The 20,077-nt window shown below is 43.5% G+C and overlaps 1 long non-coding RNA gene across 48 annotated transcripts in view; it reads right to left on the bottom strand.

Annotated features, from left to right (window-relative positions):
* Positions 1-1,882: 1,882 nt before the first annotated feature.
* The window catches only part of LOC102167001 (zinc finger protein 532), a 107,054-nt gene continuing 88,859 nt past the window's right edge, over positions 1,883-20,077 (bottom strand). For 28 of the 48 annotated variants that reach the window (XR_014816139.1, XR_014816206.1, XR_014816160.1 and 25 more), the window contains 3 exons: positions 8,226-8,338; positions 5,856-6,003; positions 1,883-3,940 (listed from right to left, as the gene is read on the bottom strand). This is a non-coding gene — a long non-coding RNA (zinc finger protein 532). Of the gene's footprint in view, positions 3,941-5,855; positions 6,004-6,291; positions 7,039-7,983; positions 8,339-20,077 lie in introns of those variants that run through there. The other 20 variants (XR_014816245.1, XR_014816218.1, XR_014816224.1 and 17 more) reach the window with 4 other exon arrangements.

Here is a 20,077-nt window from a genome sequence, read left to right on the forward strand (position 1 = left end):
TGCCACAATAACCGGCAACTTTTGTTGACACTGGGGTAAGGGGACAAGAAGATTTGGAGCATTGTTCCCAGTTCAAACAAGAAAGAAGTCTTATTCTTATAGGCCATTAACATGTAGGGTTATGTTACTATACAGCTGAAACTAACACAACATTGTAAGTCACCTATACTCCAGGAAAATTTATTAAAAAAAAAAAAATTTAGGGTTGTAACCATAGCATAACCTTACGCTGATTGATATTCTCTTCCACCATCCACCCTAAGCACAGTCACCTATTAATCTAGTTGTTACTGCCCTGTCCAAATAACTCATCTCTACCAGAGTACAAATCCCTTAGATGTCTTTCAAAGCTTTTGTAAAAAGTTGTAAACTTGGGGCATTCCTGCTGTGCTGCAGCGAGTTAAGATCTGGCATTGCCATGGCAGTGGCTCGCATTGACTCCCTGACCCATGAAGCACCATATACCTCAGGAGCGGCAAAAAAAAAAAAAAAAAAAAAAAAATGTGTGAACTTGGACCCAGCCTACTCTGGCAGCTTTAGCATATCCTTCCCCACTAATAGAAAAAATGGGATTCCTAGGAATCCATGGAACATGCTCCAGTTTTCTGCCTTTGGTTGATGTCTCATATGCCCACATTGACAACCACACTGAGCATCTACAACCAATGAAAAGTGGGTAGAATTCATGAGTCCTAATGTGGATTTTTGCTCAGCATTCATGTTAACTCAAGTGTTCATGTCTTCTGCTAATAGCTGAGAATTTTCCACACTGGCTCTTCTCAATTTTATCTTTTCCCTCTGTGGAACTCCTATTAAACTTGTTAGAGCTGTTTATTTTGTCCTTCTGGCCTCCTAACCTTGTTCATGTATTATTTCATCTCCTTATCTCAGTGCTGCATTCTAGGGAATTTCTTCACAATCCATCTTCCAGTTGATCAATTCTCTCTTCAGCTGAACCATTCATGTTTCCCCCCAGGAAGACAGCATCAGGTGCTGTTTTACTACACTGGGTTTCAGTTTCTTCCTCATTTTGGACCTCTGGGCATTTTAAAAAACTTTCCTGGATACTCAACTAGGCATTTAAAAGATGTTAATTTCAGGGGTTCTCCTGTCAGACAGTGGGTTAAGGATCTGGTATTGTCACTGTAGCGGCTTGGGTTACTGCCATGGCTCAGATTTGATCCTTGGCTTGGGAACAACTTGCATATGCTGAGGGCGTGTCCTCCCCCCTCCCACCACACAAGAAATGAAAGATGCCAATTTCATATTACCAAGCATGTCTAGGTATTTATGAATAGAGAGACTCCTAGGTTATCTTATAAAAGCCATAGTGCCACAAACAAAAATTCTAGTATTGTGTTTTGCACATACTTTTTATTTGTTGAGTGAGTATTTGTCAATATGTACATAAACACAGAGAGCGAGCACTAGATTGAGAGCAAGAATATCTGGATTCTAATACGCGAAGCCACTTACCAGCTATGAGGGCTTAGGCCAAGAACTTAATCTGAGTTCAGCTTCCTCAACTGTAAAACTAGGCTATTAGGACCTGTGTGGCCCACCACACAGGTTTATTGCAAGGTTCAAATGCAAAAACACAAAAAAAGTGCTATGAATACAACTTAAGAGCAATACAAATATAAATATAACAAGTAACAGCAATTGAATTTCAAGTTGAGGAGTATTTAATCACGCCCTTGGGTTATACCAATGGAGTCAACACAAAAGTGACAAAGTAGCTGATTTGCTAACGAGAGTGAATATATGGCTCTTCTGAGTGAGAAGAAATCTGCAATATCCCATAGCCCATCCCTGCAATGAATCACTCCCTAAACTTCACGAAGATGTCAGAGACCCACCATCAATAACTCTCTCACAGAAGCACGAGGGCCAAATGTCCCACTTTTATTTACATATGAAATGTGTTTAATACAGTTATGATGGATGTGGTTAGTGCATGACACCTGACAGCAGCAAGACCTTTGGAGGAACCGAACATCGACTACAGTATATCATGCAAGTATATCTATATATACACAAAAGGATTTCTTTTCTTTAAAAAAAAAAAAAAAAGTACAAAACATGTTTAGGGATAAATACAAGATATAAAATGCAAAAGAAAACACGAAACAAAAACCAAAAAATAGAACTCTCCCGGACAACTATAAACGTTTGGAAGGGACAGAAGAAGTACCTTGGCTGCACTAAGAAAGCGGAACTACCGGTATTACAGATACTTATTGAAATGACTGAACTAAACCCAGGTGGCTCAGTGTGGAATCGAACAGCCAATTGTGCCACACCAGTGCTGCATTGATAAGTGGGTGGCAGAAGTTGTGCATCCCAACTCTAAGTACCAGGATGTTTGGCAGTAGCACCCAGAACAGGAAACGCCAACTCTTTATAGACAGCAAAGGGTTAAGTCAACTGTGATTTTTTTTTTTTTTTCTGTCAAGAGCCAGAGAAATACTTCATACTTTTAGTTGTGTTTTTGTAATAGTTAATAAATTACATGACAAAAACGTGACTATATAAATCTATTGGTCTAACTATGTATTTGTAACTTTTACAGTAGTCCAGCCCTTTCTTCACTTTATCTCCTTGTGCTCTTTTAGAAGCCAGCCTTGCAAATCTGCCCAGAAAACCACTGGTCCCTGCTTTTTTCCCTTTAAGATACCCTTCTTCCCCGGTCTGAGATGGAATGAAGGAAATCCGTGTGCCTTACTGGATTTCTGACCCAAGTTTTCATCCCCCACTGGGAAAGAAGCGATCTGCAAGGCTGCTGTCAACACCGTTTGGCATGGCCTGGAGAAAACGCCACACGCCGGGAATGCGTTCCTGGCGGGGCCGGGCATCCCTGGCGGAGCAGGCACATTGAGGATAGTGCTAAGACACTTAAAAGTCCCTAGTGTTTTTGAGACCTACAGTCACCTACAGTTTATGTAGTGAACTCTAAAAATTAAAAACACTAAAAAAGGCATTATTGTAGCCTGTAATTAGTTAACCCATTCAAATCTGTGACATACAAAATGGTTTATTTGATTCAGTAACTGCCCCTGTTACTAAGAACTCTGATTTAAAGAAACAGTACAAAAAGAAAAAAACCTAACCCAAATTAAAAAAAAAAAAAAAAAAAAAACTAAAAAGAAAAAAAAAACAGAAACACTTCAAAACATTTTCCACTAAATACTGATACAAACATGTAACAAAGAGTATAAAAAGTTATTCATTTAAATATATACAAACTCTTTTAAACTCAAATACTGTTTTAATACTTATCGAGGAGGAGGATATACAGGCGGAGGTGGAGAAGGGACTTGGAGAGAGGATATATTGCAACAGCCTAGACAGTACTGTTAACTCTATGATACTGCAAACTTTCTGTAACAAAAATGTCTTTTTTCTTCCAATGTGGAGAGGGATTCTCCTTGTGGAGGGTGCCTGGCTATTTCTCAGCCGAGCTCACTCTTTTGGATTTGATGAAGGCCATGCCGTGAGTCCGCATGTGAGCGTTTAAGGCAGCGTCCGTCTCGAACGTCTTTGCACACACTTTGCATGTTCGGTCTGACGCAGGGCCGTCGGCTGGCTCATCCTCGGGGCCCGGTTTGTTCTCCTGCTGGTTCTCCTCGCCGGCCCCGTTCTGCTTGGCCGCCGGCTGCGGCTCCTTCAGTTTGTGGACGATGAAGAGGTGCCGGGACAGGGAGACGTGCGACGTGTAGCAGAGGCCACACTCTCGGCACTGGTGGGACGAGCCGTCCGACTTGTGCTGCGGGATGTGCTCGTGGAACTGCAGCAGGTTCTCGGTGGTGAAGCCGCACACGGCGCATTTGTGCACCTTGAAGACATTGATCTTGAGCTTCTTCAGGGGCTGAGTGATGGCTCCTCGGGGAGGCCTGAACTCTAAAACAGGCTCTTCCAACTTCCGCTTGGGGCTGGGAACCTTGGAGAGGAAAACAGAACAAATGATGCACTGAAAACCACTCTCTGCAGGTGACAAATGGTCAGTTCTCTCAGTCTCCAGGGCTACGGGGAGTGCGGCCCAGGGGGCTGCAGGACCTGGGTTTTCTTACAGCTGCGTGATTCTGTCCTCCTTAGGGGGTCACTCCTTCCACATGGACTCAGCTGGGCAGCCCTTGTCAGTGGGCTCGGCGGCGGGGCGGGGGGGCAAACAGCAATGAAGGAACCAACATGCAGTGTCACAGGAACGGCCTGGGCCTCAAGGCCGCACAGGGAAACAGCCCAGCTGGGAGCTGGCTTGGGTGCTTAGGGGACAGGATGAAGGCCAGGGGGGCTACAGCAGCATAACCTGGTGAGTGTAAAGCTGGGACCAGGGAGAAGCAGGGGGCGGGCAGACTGCAAAGTACCCCGTGGGAGAGACAATGTCGGCACCAGTGCTCTTCCTGAGATGACAGCCACTGAACACTAGTGAGTGCCCTTTCCTGCCCTCACCGCTCCCCGCCATTCTCCTTTCCCCGCTGGCTACATCAAATCCCCTCCCTTCCAGCTCTCCAAAAGTCTAAGCCAAAGAGGCACCCTTTCCTCCCAGCTCCATGGCCATCCAGCTTCTCTGCCCTTAACCTGAGGCTGCCCCATGTACATACATTCTTTTTGTTTTTTGCTTCTTTAGGGCTGCACCTGCGGGATATGGAGGTTCCCAGGCTAGGGGTCTAATTGAAGCTGTAGCTGCCGGCCTATGTCACAGCCGCAGCAATGCCAGAACTGAGCCGCGTCTTTGACCTATACCACAGCTCAGGGCAACACCAGATCCTTAACCCACTGAGCGAGGCCAGGGATTGAACCCGCAACCTCATGGTTCCTAGGTGGATTTGTTTTCACTGTGCCACGATGGGAACTCCCCACATACATCCTTTAATTCCACCCCCACCTCCCCATCACTTGAGGGAAAGAATTACAATTTAATGCGACACTAGTCTGACTTATCTTCTGATTTCAATGATTAACTCCTTGAAAGTACAAACAGGCTTTCACCCAAGAACATTCCAGACACAGCATGGTGCCAAAGATGGCTGGGTCTCTGAAATGTCTGCTGAACTATTTCTTCACTCCAATGGCACTTGGTACCCACACACCTTGTACACAGGTTAATATATGTGTGTGTGCGTCCAATTCAAGTTCACTATCCACTGATAAGGCATGATTTTTGATCTTAATCTTTTAACATTACAAAGAGAAACTAAACAGAATTAATTTTATTGAGTACCTCTCACAATGAACATACTGCCAATGAAAAAGAGTCTAGGAGTTCCCGTCGTGGCTCAGTGGCTAGCGAATCCGACTAGAAACCATTAGGCTGCGGGTTCGATCCCTGGCCTCACTCAGTGGGTTAAGGATCCAGTGTTGCCCTGAGTGGTGGTGTAGGTTGCAGACACGGCTTGCATCTGGCATTGCTGTGGCTCTGGTGTAGGCCGGCGGCTACAGCTCCGATTCAACCCCTAGCCAGGGAGCCTTCATATGCTGCAAGTGTGGCCGCCAGTGCAGCCAGCCCTGGAAAAGACACACACACACACAAAAAAAGAAAAGGAGTCTACCTTTATACAAATTTCTGGCTAAGAGACAACTTCTTTGAGTAGACATAAAATTTTTAAAATTTTATATGTGAGCATATCACTCCCTAAAGCTGTGTCCGGAAGTATATAACTTCATAAAGGACTTAATAAAGGTTACCTTTTAGGAGCAAGATGAAAGGTCAGAATGAGTACAGTGGGAGAGTCCCTATTATTTTATAGCTTTATGCATAGTCTGAATTTTAAAAACTGTGTTACCACAGAAAAACTTAAGTGCAAAAAGCAAGTCAACACCACTTTACTGTAAAGAGAACACATATAATGTCTGACCTTGGTGTCTTCTTTTATTTCTGCTTCCTCCTCATTGGTGGCTTCTGTCATTTCTTTCAAGTCAGGATCCTTAATTCCGTGCATGAGCTGGATATGTTTCTCCAGCATCAACCGTTTTGTGAAGGTGCGCCTGGAGTCTGGGCAGTGCCTGTGGGGCGAAAGACAAGGAAATAACCTACTTGCTTTAAAGTAACTCACTGAAGAACACACTGCTGAAAGCCCTCAACTGGCTAACAGCTCACCCAGAGGGGCCGGGGGGGTCTGTGTGAACATCAACGGTCCAAAGCAAAAGAGCAATGTTGCTATGAATCGTATTTCCCAATTTGTGAAAAAAACTGTTGCAGCCTTTTTTTTTTTTTTTTTTTTTTAAGATTTACAATGTTGTGCCAATTTCTGCTGTACAGGAAAGTGACCAAGTCATACATATACTACATTCTTTTTCTCATACTATCTTCCATTATGTTCTATCCCAAGAGATTGGATATAGTTCCCAGTGCTATACAGCAGCTTTTGTTAAAAGTTTTCTATCAGTTTTTGTGTCCTTATAGGACAGGCCTAATTTGGTTCACTGGAGTATTTATTTTCTGACTTTGGTTAAAGTATTACTTAATTTCTAATTCTGGACGGCCATAATTTTGACACAGAGGACATTACATTTCGAGAGTTTTCTTTCCAGTGACTCAGAGTGTCCCCTCAAAATTTACATCATGAGATACCTTAATAGAAAGAAAAGTCTCTGCCTGAATCCTTCACATTGGTGTTAAGGATTCCTGTCCACTCTGCCATAACAGTGACAAGACCCAGTGTCCACCCTGTCAAATTCCTCATCGGGGCACCAATGCAACATCATCACGGAGCCCAATACATGTGTTTCGTCAGCTGATTAAAATGTAGAAAACTGTGAACAGACGTCCAAAACACGTCAATTATTTAAGTTTCTGTTTCAGCTTGTGCAACACCCCCACCACTCCCAGAAATTATGATTACAGTTTTTCTTTAGAAGATATGAATTAATCATTTTCTTAATCAAACAAGCCAAAAAGAGGTAAGTAGAAGTTAATGATCCTGGTGATTATGGATGCTCTAAGCCAGATGTCAAGAATACCCCTGCAGGAGTCCCCATGGTGGCACAGTGGAAACGAATCCGCCTAGTATCCATGAGGATGAAGATTTGATCCCTGGCCTTGCTCAGTGGGTTGGGCATCCAGCGTTGCTGTGGCTGTGGTGTATACTGGCAGCAGTAACTCTGATTCAACCCCTAGCCTGGGAACTTCCATACGCCGTGTGTGCAGTCCTAAAAAGCAAAACAAAACAAAACAAAAAACCCTGCAGCCAATGCAGATGGAAAGTTCCTCATGGCTTATACAGCACCAAATTTGCTGTCTTCTGCGAGGCCCCAAACTCTGATGATTTGAGGTCAGAGACCCTCTACAGGTTAGGGTGGAAGCCCACACCAGAAGCCAGCACCCACAGAGAGGAACAAATCAACTGGACGATCCAGGCATTTTACTGCCTTACAGAGACTTCATGTGGAAATGAACAAACCTGTCAGAGGAAAGACTGCGCCATCCCTGCCAGCCCTCCACTTTCTCAGCCCCAGTCTGATTCTTCCAAAGCAGTCTCAACATACAGACTTATTTACAAAATGTTCTCATCTCACCAAAATCCCTCCCAGCTTCATTCCCCAGAAGGAGGGTCTAGGTCCCTGTTTCCCTAGCCTAGGACTGACTCTGGGCCCGCTCTGCACCATGGAGTACATCAACCAGCACAACCCACTTGCCAATACTGGCAACTTAGTGCAGGAAGGAGGCCGAAAAGCTTTTCCTTCAACCATGTGCTCACTTCTCCTCGTAATAAAATACACATCTCTGAACAACAGCTAAGGACACAGGTAATGGATAAGAATATACAAAGGGTGAGCAAGGACTGGTTCTTTTTTTCTTTTTAGGGCCTCACCTGTGGCATGTGGAGGTTCCCAGGCTAAGGGTCTAATACGGAGCTACAGCTGCTGGCCTGTACCACAGCCACAGCAACGCCAGATCCGAGCTATGTCTGTGACCTACACTACAGCTCACGGCAATGCCTGATCCTTAACCCACTGAGCGAGGCCAGGGATCGAACCTGCAACCTCATGGTTCTTAGATTTACTTCCACTGCGCCATGACGGGAACTCCTATTTTAAGATTTTTACGTGTTACAAACCAAGCAAGAATGGTCTGTAAAAACAAAATATAATTAAGAAATGAAATCCATACACTGTGGAGCAGATGGTTGGGGAAATGGAAAGTTAACGGTGAAAAACGAAAAACCTTTGAGCGGCTCCAGCCTAATCCTTTCACTGTGCTTCCTACGTTAGAAATTACGACTTACGAGCAGGTATAAACTTTCCTGATGCCTTTGTGCTTGATCCGGTTGTGACGGCACAGGCTGTGGGATGAGCTGAAAGATTTGTCACACTGGCGGCAGGGGTGTTTTTTCATTTGCTTCATCAGGAGAAAAGAGAAAGACAGTCACTCAAGAGAACAAAAACAGAAACACTTTACACATTAAGAACTCTTTTGTACTAATCTAAAAAATCGCTATTGTTTAGCAATACAGTAACAAAACTAGAAGCTTCTTTCAAAGATGTAACAAGAGGAGCAGCAGGGCTGCAGTAATCATGAAGAGGCTCATTTCTAGAGAATGCGATACTCTTTTGCCTAAGAGTAAAAAGTTGTATATTTTTCTCAAAAACATTTGTTTTTGATTCAACACAAACACCCAGATATCTGAAAAGAAAACATTACATAATTTTTTGTGTAAGAGATGTTATTTTTTAAAACCAGCTAACCTAAAAAAACATAATTCTTCAGTAAATACCAAATAAAGCCATTAGTTATTTTGTAATATCCAGAAAGAACATGTTTCTTTCGCCAATGTGCCATTTTACCTCTCTGGCTAATTTTAATCATTTTAGCTTTTTCCCCCAATAACTAACGATTCCTTACATAAGGAGCTTTCCAAGAAGTCCTTTTGTTTTAAATGATACTATTTAGTCATCTGAAGAACAGAAGTTTGAGAAAACCTACTGTACAGCACAGGAAAATCTACTCAATAGTTTGTAATAACCTACATGGGAAAAAAGAATGGATATATTTATACGTATGGCTGATTCACTTTGCTGTACACCTGAAACTAATACAACATTATAAAAAAGAGAGAGAACACCAAGTTTGAAACCACTCTGCAGAGGTTGCCTGTTGGTATATGCAGAATGGGTGTGTGTGTGTGTGTGTTGAGGGGGGACAGATAAGAGAGCAAAAGAGCTATCAAGAGATATATAAAAATCAAAGTGAAAAGTTTCCCACTCTGGCTAAGACATAATTATGTTAATTCAGATTCCCATGTGGAAGCTTTGAAGTAAAATTAGTGGCTTAACTTGCTTGATATGCACCCATTACAGTCTGGAATTAATGTCATATCGCAAGGAAATGAAATCAAGAAAGAAGGGTCAGCCTCATGAATGAAACAAAATTTGGCTCAGCACTCATTAAAAATAAGGATGAAGTAGGATAAATACCCACGTGGAATGATGTTACTATCTTTGGCAATAAGAAGAGAGAAGCAAACAACTGCAAGCTAAATGGTAAAGAAGTGGTAAGTTCTCTTCTTAAAATTATTTTTACATGAATCACTTGACAAACATGTCCTAGTCAAGCTGTAAAGCTAATCCATTTAGGCAGCTGAGAGGCTGGCTCTGAAGTCCCAGAGATGGACTGGTACCTTTTCTCCAGCACACACCGCGAGGGATGTGATGAGGGAAAGTGTCCCAGCCTCCATGAACTCCCCTTCCCCAGGGTCAGGAGGGAGTCACAGCAGTGCCCTCCTCAGAGAGGGTGTGGGAGGAAGGGTTAACACAGGGCTTGGGAGATGGAAAACTCAATACGTGGTCTTTTATTAGTATAGTTAAGGGACATATTTAAGTGTCATTTTAAAAAGAGTAGAAAATAATATATTTATTTCTTTATTATTAATTTTTTTGTCTTTTTGCCTTTTCTAGGGCCGCTCCCGCAGCATATGGAGGTTCCCAGGCTAGGGGTCCAATCTGTAGCTGCCAGCCTGCACCACAGCCACAGCAACTCAGGATCCGAGCTGCGTCTGCGACCTACACCACAGCTCATGGCAACGCCAGATCCTTAACCCACTGAGCAAAGCCAGGGATCGAACCCGCAACCTCATGGTTCCTAGTTGGATTAGTTAACCACTGCACCATGACGGGAACTCCTAGAAAATACTATCTTTTAAATAAAACAAATCAGTCCGGCAGATGGTGGGAAAAAAAAGAGAACAAAGTAACCAACCAGTGCGGGAGACATCCTGTCCCTTCTCCCCACCGTGCCCCTTCAGAAAAATTTCTGATCACATTTCAGAGAACATACCTAGACCATATGCAGCCAGAGAATGGATAAGAGGTTTCTTTTAGAATAAAACTTTAAGTCAGGAACAGTCAGTCATGAATGGTTCTATGATGTTTTTGTTTTTGTTTTTTTGTCTCTTGTTGTTGTTGTTGCTATTTCTTGGGCCACTCCTGCGGCATATGGAGGTTCCCAGGCTAGGGGTTTAATCGGAGCTGTAGCCACCGGCCTACGCCAGAGCCACAGCAACGCGGGATCCGAGCCACGTCTGCAACCTACACCACAGCTCACGGCAACACCGGATCGTTAACCCACTGAGCAAGGGCAGGGACCGAACCCGCAACCTCACAGTTCCTAGTCGGATTCGTTAACCACTGCGCCACGACGGGAACTCCGGTTCTATGATGTTTTAATACAGGTTTTGAACATCTAATAATATCTAACTCCTGCTGAATCTTGTACATATAAGATGGACAACATTAAGATCACTTGGGAGAGTCAAAACACAAGACATCTTCACTTCTTTTCTTAGGGCTGCATCCACGGCATATGGATGTTCCCAGGCTAGGTGTCCAATTGGAGCTATAGCCGCTGGCCACAGCCACAGCAACGCCAGATCCTTAACCCACTGAGCGAGGCCAGGGATCAAACCTGCGTCCTCTTGATGCTAGTCAGAATCATTTCTGCTAAGCCCAACGGGAACTCCAAGACAGCTTTCTAAAGGCAAGAAAATTATAGCAAATAATCATAAAGGAGGGAGGCATCTCAAGTATATTGTTCCAAACATGCAACAGGGCAGAGGCCTCGGAGAAATGCAAACTGGATATTCTATTATGGTGAAGATTTTAATATTCTACTTCTTGTTATGCTGGAGTTATAGTAACATATCAAATCAAAATTGTAGTAGAGAAAAATATTGATAAAGAGATCCTCAGATGATAATAAATGAAGAGCACCTCAGCTGAATCAATAACTACTATTTTCAAAAAGAGTTGACAGTGTGTGAGATATTCTTCTTTTTCAACACCTTTATGAAAAGAAATACAGAAATGAACAGAGCAATCCCAAAACAAATAGGGTAAGGCTTCAAGAATCACTGGTAACAAAAAATAAATAAATTTTAAAAAAAATCACTGGTGACAAGAAAAATTACAGGTTTGAACTCGTTTTCAGCTCAAACCTGCCATGTGCACATTACCAAACAATACAAATGACTTTCTTCTTTATTAATTTTAAATCCTAACTTATTTAAAGGTGCTTTGCCAAAGTTATTTTCATAACTTGTATCGTCAATACTGTAATTGTTTATACTGCTACTTTATGACACAGAAAGTAATTTTTAAATCAAGGTGGGAAAAAAACACACACTCCAATAAAATGTAAGAGTCTATCATCATTTGGGTTTAAAACTTTTTTTTTTTCTTTTTATGGCCACACCTGTGGCATATGGAAGATCTCAGACTAGGGGTTCAATCAGGGCTACATCTGAAGCCTATAGCCCTGGCAACGCTGGATCCGGATTCAGACACTATGTCATGTTCTTTACCTGCTGATCCACAATAGGAACTCCTGTTTTCAAGACTTTTAAGGTCATTTACTTTTTCCTGCCTCCAGTTTGAATAAGCGGATACTGACAGAACCAGGGCCTGAAATAGGCTTTTTATAGTTAACTAAAATCAGAAAAGAAATTACGAATTATAAAGTATTTTGTTTTCGAATAGAGCTCTTCAAAAAAAAAATAGTGAACTAATAAGCTGGCAGGGTCTGAAAATTTTGGTAAAACTTTATAGAGTAAAACATCAAATAAAACAAATACTTGGGTACACTTCTTAAACTTTCTCGCTAATCTCCAATTTCTGACTCTTTTGTCCTCATGTCCTTTAGGAAAGAAAGCGTTATCATTCTCCCCTCTTACTACATCCCTGTGCTCTGAAAGCCCTGGCCTTGGGCTCAAGGTCTAAGCTCTAGAATTTCAGGTGCCTCTGAAAGCCACTCGTTTCGATTGAGGGCACTCTCGCAATCAGACATTTCCCATCCTGAATAACCAGCCCCTTCTCTCTCTTGGCTTAAAGGCCTCTTTCTCTTTCAGATTACTTTGAAGAAGTCAGGGGGAGAAAAGAAACAACTTCGCACACTCATCTGGCCAGACATCAACTTTTCTCTGCCTCTTCCTGAGATTCCTACCTCCATGAGAAATCTGTCTCACACCAACATGCAAAGAGACCATCACACAGGCACAAACAGCCATAAAATTTTGGTTAAAGGGGAGGAGAATTATTCCCAAAGCATGCTGGTGACATACGCCTTTCAGCTCTATCCTCTTTGTTTTTTTGTTTTTGGCTGCACTGTGGCATATGGGGTTCGCAGGCCAAGGGTCAGATCTGAGCCACAGTTGCAACTTAAACTCACAGTTGTGACAATGCGGGATCCTTAACACACTGTGCCGGGCCAGGGACTGAACCTGCATTCCAGCACTCCAGAGATGCAGCCAATCTTGTTGCACCAGGAAAAGGAAAAACCAAACCAACTGTATAACGTAAGCATATCACAGCAGCAATCCCTCAGAATTTTTAACTCCTAAAACTCTGGATCCTTCTGCTTGGGAATCTATTCTATAAATATATCTGCACACAGGACAGTCAGTCCTATTATTAACACAACATACACATAACACATGTTTTAAATCACTGAATCATGCAAATTAAAAAAAAAATAGGACTCCCAGCAACAATGACATTAGGGGCATAACACTCAAAAACTGCCAGTGACTCATTTAATAAAAACAGTAGCATGGTTTCACACGTTAAATGGTTAAGAAATCTAAGGATACCGCAAAAAAAAAAAAAAAAATATGGCAGTTTACTTAGAAAAAGACAGGCAGTTTGCTTGTGGAAGTGAGCATCAGCGGGCTTGTTAGTTTTTGCGAAGTGAGGGAAGGAGGGTTATCTGAAATCGGAGGGAAGCTGGAACACCAGGTGTGGACCTTTGCGATTCAACCGTCGGGGAGACAAAGTTGCTGGTGGAGGTCTGACTGTGCTCGAGCGTGTCGGGTGCGTTCCTACACAACTCCATCCCAGTTTTCTATGCTCACCTAATGCTTCTCAGGGATGGAATCACACATGAGCAAACTCGGAATTCACCTTATGCTTCAATTATTCCCTGACATCTCAGCTGCACTAGAACAAATGTTTTCAGCACAAGCATTATAGCAGAACTGATTGTATGTGCAAGGTTATTCCCTGCAGCACTGTGTATAACTGGGAAAGATGGGGGAAAAAGCTGGGTCTATCAAAGCAGGACTGGCTAAATGATAGGCACCCATATGACAACATTCTTGTCGTGCAGCTATAGAAATGAACGGAAGATCTCCACGCATGGTTATGAAAAGAACTGTAACATAAGTTATGCGAAGATGGAACTGATGCAGAAAATCCTATTAATAAGCTATTTTCTGTGTTAGAAAGAGGTAAAAATGAGAACACAGATGCATATAGGATGATGTTTGCATAGAGAAACTTCAAGATACATAAGAAACATTATAGAAAGCAAGGGTAGAATGAGGCTTTTAACTGTATTCCTTCATATTTTTGGATTTTTGGACCATGTAAATTATAGCTCATGTACAAGAAAAATTTTTTCCTGTTGTCTTAAAAAAAATTTTTAGGGAGTTCCCGTCGTGGCGCAGTGGTTAACAAATCCGACTAGGAACCATGAGGTTGCAGGTTCGGTCCCTGCCCTTGCTCAGTGGGTTAACGATACGGCGTTGCCGTGAGCTGTGGTGTAGGTTGCAGACGCGGCTTGGATCTGCGTTGCTGTGGCTCTGGCGTAGGCCAGTGGCTGCGGCCCGATTCGATCCCTAGCCTGGGAACCTCCATGTGCCATAGGAGCGGCCCAAAGAAATAGCAAAAAGACCAAAAAAAAAAAAAAAAAAAAAAAAAAATTTAGGTCAGGTTCATTGAGGTATTAATTTACAAAATGTAAAACTCTTTTAAGTGAGTTTTTAAATATGGATTCAGTTAGGGAGTTCCCTGGTGGTCTAGTGGTTAAGATTTGGCCCTCTCACTGCTATAGCCCAGCTTCAATCCTGGTCTGGGAATTGAGATCCCGCATCAAGCCGCTGCACACCACAACCAGAGGGGCGGGGGAGGGAGGGGGGAAGGATTCAGCTGAGTAACTACCACTACAATCAAAATATAGAAGCACTCCATCACCCTCCAAATTCTTCTATGTCCCTTTAGAGTCGACCCCTTCTTCCTACACCCAGATCTTAAAAACCACTGATCTGTTTTCCATCCTATACTTTTGCTTTCTCTGTCACGGAAATGAAACCACATGGTATAACGTGTGGTTTTGCGAAGCTGGCATCATACACCAGCAGTTCTAATAGTATGCCAGGAGTCCGTTCTCACTGTGGAGTGTTCCACGGTACAGATATACCTGTTTGTTTATCCATTTACCAGGCGAAGGACTTCTAGGTTATTTCCAGTTTGGGGAAATTATATTTTTGGCGGGGCTTTTTTTAGGGCCGCACCTGTGGCACACAGAAGTTCCCAGGCCAGGGGTCAAATCGGAGGTACAGCTGCCAGCCTACACCACAGTCACAGCAACACCAGATCCTTAACCCACTGAGTGAGGCCAAGGATCAAATCTGCATCCTCATGGAACCTAGTCAGGTTTGTTAGCCACTGAACTATGAAGGGAACTCCCAAGTTCGGGGAAATACTTACTAATTAAGATATAAAGTATAAATCAAACAATGAACATTCATGGACAGGTTTTGTTGTGATCATATGATCTTACTTCTCTTATGTAGATATCAGGAAGAGGATTATTGGGTCATATGGTAAATTATGTTGAGAAACTATCAAGCTGTTTTCCAGATGGCTGTGCTTTCCCATAAGCAATGGATGAGAGGACTCCAGTGGGTCTGCAGCCTTTCCAGCATTTGATGTTGCCATTTTATTTCACTGCAGCCATTATAAAGAGTGGCTACTAGTATTTCCTTGTGTTGTTTTTTTGGGGGTTTTTTTGTCTTTTGGCCTTTCAGGGCCACACCTGCGGCATATGGAGGTTCGCTAGGGGTCTAATTGGAGCTGTTGCTGCCGGCCTAACACCAGAGCCACAGCAACGTGGGATCCGGATCCGAGCCACGTCTGCGACCTACACCACAGTTCATGGAAATGCCAGATCCTTTAACCCACTAAGTGAGGCCCATGGAAATGCCAGATCCTTTAACCCACTAAGTGAGGCCGGGGATCGAACCCACAACCTCATGGTTCCTAGTCGGATTCGTTTCCGCTGCGCCACTATGGGAATTCCTCCTTGTGGTTTTAATTTGCAGTTCTCTCAGTAATGACTGAGAGTATTAAGGTAAAAATTTTCAATTAACAAATAAAACCATCTACTTATATGGTGCATCTCTTCCTCCCAAGAAAAGCCCCAAACTCTATAAGTTCTTGGCTTTTTCTTTTTATTTCAGGAGGAGTTTCACTCTTCCATAAGCTCCTTGAAAATAGAAACTATGGATCATTCATCTCTATAACTCTGGCATTCAGCATACAGAAAATACTCAGTAAATATTCACTGTGTCAATGAATAAAGGGAAAAATAACTGAATATACAATTATCTCCTAGAAAAATGTGAGCATGTTCTACAAAGTAATCCCAGAGTAACAAATTTAGGATCAAGTACTGGACAGAGAGGAAGCATTGCTTGTTTCTAGAAGAGGACTGAGACACGGGGATGCTTAAATCCTGATGAAAGCCTCTAAAAATAGAGACACTGAGGACCGAGGTGATGGTGGGGAATTTCACAGGGAAGGAAGAACACATCTTCCTGTGTGACTGCTGATAAGGCTCCATCTGTGAACAGGTGCAATGCAGTCACAGTGAGTGGTGGGCGAGTGAGGCAGGGACTGGGGAATCAAGGGAACTCCAGCTTGGCGGCTTCCATATCACAGTGAAGTACATACACCTAGATGCTGCAGATTTCATGTTCTTTCTCTTATTGTTTCTGATTATAAAAATAACAAATACTTGGAGCTCCCGTCGTGGCACAGTGGTTAACAAATCCGACTAGGAACCATGAGCTATGGGTTCAATCCCTGGCCTTGCTCAGTGGGTTAAGGATCCGGCATTGCCATGAGCTGTGGTGTAGGTTGCAGATGCGGCTCAGATCCAGGGTTGCTGTGGCTCTGGCGTAGGCCGGTGGCTACAGCTCCCCGATTCGACCCCTAGCCTGGGAACCTCCATACGCCGCAGGAAGCAGCCCTAGAATAGGAAACAAACAAACAAACAAACAAACAAAACAAATGCTTATTGCAAAATCAAAGAGAAATTGCTTTTAATCTCACCAATCAAGGTAACCATGATCAATTTCTAGCCGTATGTCCTTCCCATTTCTTTTCTGGATGCACTTATTCATGTGTATTTATAAGAATGTGTCTGTGTTATAATACTGATTTGTAACCCATTTTTTTTCACTTGTAAAGCATATACAACTACACACATTTTGATGATTTTACTTTTTTTTTTTCTTTTCTTTTCTAGGGCCGCTTCCGCAGCATATGGAGGTTCCCAGGCTAGAGGTTCAATTGGAGCTGTAGCTGCTGGCCTACGCCAGAGCCACAGCAACCCTGGATCCGAGCCGCATCTGCAACCCACACCACAGCTCACGGCAATGCCGGATCCTTAACCCACTGAGCAAGGTCAGGGATTGAACCCATAGCTCATGGTTCCTAGTCGGATTTGTTAACCACTGTGCCACGACGGGAACTCCAATGATTTTACGTTCTTAATCCAGCATAGTATTCTATTGTATAAATGGACTGTAATTCATTTATCCATCTTCTATTAATGATTTAGGTTGTCTCAATTTTTCAGTAATTACAGATAAAAATTTCTATAGTCAATCAATTACTTCCTTTAGATAATTTTTTTTCTTACTCATTTTAAGGCCACACCTACAGCATAAGGCCACACCTGCCGTGTACGTAAATTACAGAGTAGGGGTCAAATCAGCACTACAGCTGCTGGCCTACACCACAGCCACAGCAACACTGGAACCCAGCTGCATCTGCAACCTACACTGCAGCTTGTGGAAACACTGGATCTCCAACCCACTGACTGAGGCCAGGGACCGAACTTCTGTCCTTATGGGTGCTAGTCAGGTTCATTAACTGCTGAGCCACAACGGGAACCCCTCAAACCCACATCTTCATGGATACTAGCTGGGTTTTTAGCCTGCTGAGCCACAATGGGAACTCTCCTTTAGATAAATTTCTGAAAACAGACTTCCAAGTTTAGAAGATGTAAAAAATGTTACGGCTCTTCTTGCTGAACTGTCCTTGAAAAGGACCCCATCAATGTTAATCAGTGACCATTCATCAAGAGTCTTTAACACCAGGTCACATTCTTCAGCTCTGCCAAAGCAATGGGGAGAAATCTCACTGCACTTTACTTTGTTTCTCCTCAATGCCTGGTGCTGTTGGGTATCTAGGCACACACTCCTGGGCCATTTGAACATTCCTTGGGGTGCTCAGAGCACAGACTGCAGGGCCTTGTGTGCCACGGCGAGGACTCTGGATTGTCCACTAGTGTGATGAGAGGACATGGAAGGGTCTGAGCAGACGACTAACACGATCAACACAATTTAGATGCGTCACTACAGCTGCCACGTGTGGAAGCAGGGAGCTAGAGCAGAGGCTCCAGGGAGAGCTTACCTGGGCTTGGAAAGACAGGTGATGATAAGCAGTTGGATTTGGTATATTCCTCAAGGGTGGATTTGATTTGTGGATAGGCTGAATGTGGGTGACAAAGGAGAGAAAAAGAGGGGTGAAGTATCGCTCCAAATTCTTCGACCGGAGCACAGTGGAACAGAGTTACCAGTTTCTAGTTGAGAAAAGAGGGGTTTAGGGAAGGAGAGAAATTAAAAGTTATGTTTTGGATCCATTAAGTGTGAGAGGCCCACTGGAGAGCTAAGCAGAGATATTAAATGGTGGTTAGAGTCAAGTCTGGAACTTGGGGAAGAGGTCTGGCCAGGGACACAGACCTGTGAGTCATGAGGACATAGATGCCATTCAAGATCATGGGCCTGGATGAGAACTGTTTGAGAGTGAAAGGACACATCAACATTCACAGATGAAAGAGACTGAGAAGAGCTATAAAAAGGCAGGTTGAGAACCTAGAGAAGACAATGTTCTAGAGGCCTGACAAAGAAAGCATCTCAAGGAGGACGGAGCAGATAAGTACCTCAGGCAGGTCAACAGAGATGCCGACAGAGAAAGCCAAGCCCCTGTGCTTGGTGACAAAGAAGCCCTGTAGAGCTCAACAAGAGTGGGTTGGGCAGCGCAGTGGGACAAAAATCTAAATGGAGAAGTGGTGAGCAGAAGGGCAGAAAACAATTTCAGGGAGACCAGCTGTAAAGAAAAGCAGAGAAGAAATGGCAGACAGTAGGGTAGAGGGGTGGGGAAGGCTACTGTGTTGGATTAGGGCTACCAGAGCAGGTTTGATGATGCTCAGAAAGATGCAGGAGAGTGTGGCTGAGATACCCTGGAGTGGTCAACAGGGGTCTGGGCAGATGGATCACCCTTTGTGATGGGAGAGGAGAGAGTATTCATGATCAGATGCAGGAAGGCTTTCGCTATACCACCTTCTCCTTGTGTGTAAGGCCAAATCCAAACTTCTTGGCTTTTGACACGGTCCACAACCTAATCCTCAACCCATCACATCTCCCAGGGCTTGATAAACCTTTCAAAGCCCCTGAGGTTCACATCTTCTGAAGACTGTGACGCATTCCACCCTTGCCCTTCTGTGACAGCCATCCCGCTCCTAATGCCCATTCAAACCCCTCTGCCTCCAGCCAACTCAGCTCTCAGCTCCGTGGTGGGCCTTCCAATCTCTCCAGCCTCCTGCCTCCCCTTCTCTCGCCCACATGCCACACAGCTATGAGCGAACCATTGGAAACACACCACAATATGTCCCTTCTCCCCCTGAAACCCATCTGGTGTTCTCTCCGGGAGTGAGGCGGAGGGACTTGCCTACCTCACCCATCCCAGCCTCCTGTCACCCCTTCCTAGAACATCACGCTCCAAAACTACTTGCTGGCAGTCCCTTAGCATGCCACACTGGTTTATACCACATCCACCCCCTTCCTACTCCTCTGTACACAGGGAAGATTCCTCTTGGGCATCCTCCAAACCCCTCTTTGAATAGTATTTCTTCTGTGAAGCCTCCCCTGGCATTTCCAACCCCTGCTGATTCCCCAGGAAACAGCGATGCTTTTCCTGTACAAATCTGCTTCCTTGTACCTTAGATTTAAGTCCAATTCTTCCCCTCCATGTATCACACCCTGTTTTAATTTTTAGGTTCGCTCTATTCTCCTCTGACTATATTTTATTGCTCACTCTATTCAAAGAGCCTCAATAGGTACTGAGTTGAAATCTGAACTGAAAGAAACTTGCACTTAGCACTTACTTATGTACCACCTTGTGAGGCTTCTAAGACTCTTGTTTTAGACTCAACTCATACTAGCGTTAGCTTTAAAAATATTTATGCTTTTATTTTCTACCCAAATGTAAGCATCTCCAGGGCAAGAATTATATTTCACACTTTGTGCTCCCTCGTAATAAAAGACACCTATGGAAGTACAAACATGGTTTAAAGCTAAACATTCCCAAAATATCAATGAATGGCCTGTTCTAAATAGTTCCAGAATTGTACATTAGTCCTATAATATGCAAGTACTCAGACTTAAGTCTTTAACTACAGACTTAAAAAAAGGAACAGGAGTTCCCGTCGTGGCTCAGTGGTTAATGAATCCGACTAGGA

This window comes from Sus scrofa, chromosome 1, assembly GCF_054392235.1.
Source record: "Sus scrofa isolate SSC_HxYL_T2T_F1_AM1 chromosome 1, Sscrofa_HxYL_maternal_Yorkshire_Landrace_v2.0, whole genome shotgun sequence".
Lineage (NCBI taxonomy): Eukaryota > Metazoa > Chordata > Mammalia > Artiodactyla > Suidae > Sus > Sus scrofa.